The sequence below is a fragment of the Penaeus monodon genome, chromosome 24 (genome assembly GCF_015228065.2).
Source record: "Penaeus monodon isolate SGIC_2016 chromosome 24, NSTDA_Pmon_1, whole genome shotgun sequence".
Taxonomy (NCBI): Eukaryota; Metazoa; Arthropoda; class Malacostraca; order Decapoda; family Penaeidae; genus Penaeus; species Penaeus monodon.
The window spans coordinates 13,409,986-13,410,939 of NC_051409.1; the positions used below are offsets into that span (position 1 = coordinate 13,409,986).

The window sequence follows — 954 nt, forward strand, 5'->3', positions numbered from 1 at the left end:
CCCAGGAGCATGCGTGATATGGGCATGAGGGTACTGTATAAATAATAGCATAAAGTGTAATGCATGCTTCACAGTAACATGACTTAATGACCCAATGCCTGAAGCTACACCCAAGTCAGCCAAGACATGAGAGACCAGACACCAGAGTTAAGATCAAGTCAGTCATGATGTGACCCAAGACATTCAGAGGTATGGGTTAATCCTCTGGCAAAAAAGTACCATTACATCATGGCAAATATTCACACACTGGGTAATATCTCTTATTAGCATGGAGCAATGTGCAAAAACAATTTTATACTCATTGTTACTAGGTTAAAAAATATAGACTGAACCTTGGCAAGTTTTCTCCTTGGCAAATTTAAAACATGGTATGGAGAGCCAATTTACCAGTGTAAATTTTGAACCAGTGAGACAGCAAGAAACAATGTCTTGTAAGTTTGTGACTGGTAGGGAAATACAAACCCCTAATTTCATTCTAAAACCAAATGGCAATCAAGAGTTGCATTCATAAGTTGCAGATGGACTGATCACAGCAATGCAGAAATATTTTGTTTAAAGTAGAGATATTGTGCAAAGGTTATGCTAACAGTTCTTTTTAAGATTGATGAGATGTTATTTATAGATTTTCTATTTATTATAAAACAGTTTTAAAATATCACAGCAGAGAAATGACTGAAATCTTCCTGACCTAGTGCTGTTCCATCATGACAATATAGCAGCCTATTTGTCTCATTGTGCAAAAGCAAACTTCTTGAGTTTGGACTGGCATGCAGATATCATCCCCCATACAGCCATGTTTTTTCCTATTCCCCCAAACATGTAAAAATGCTTCAAGAATATACATTTTGCAATAATTAGTGATGCTAAGGATGCCGAACAAAGGAGACACTGCCTTCAGAAATCTTTTGATTTGAATGCTTTATATCAGGGGTTCCAAACCAGGGGGGCCACAGG

General features: G+C 37.4%; 1 protein-coding gene across 1 annotated transcript in view; it reads right to left on the reverse strand.

Annotated features, from left to right (window-relative positions):
- Positions 1–954, reverse strand: part of LOC119588861 (jmjC domain-containing protein 8-like) — a 4,768-nt gene that overhangs the window by 893 nt on the left and 2,921 nt on the right.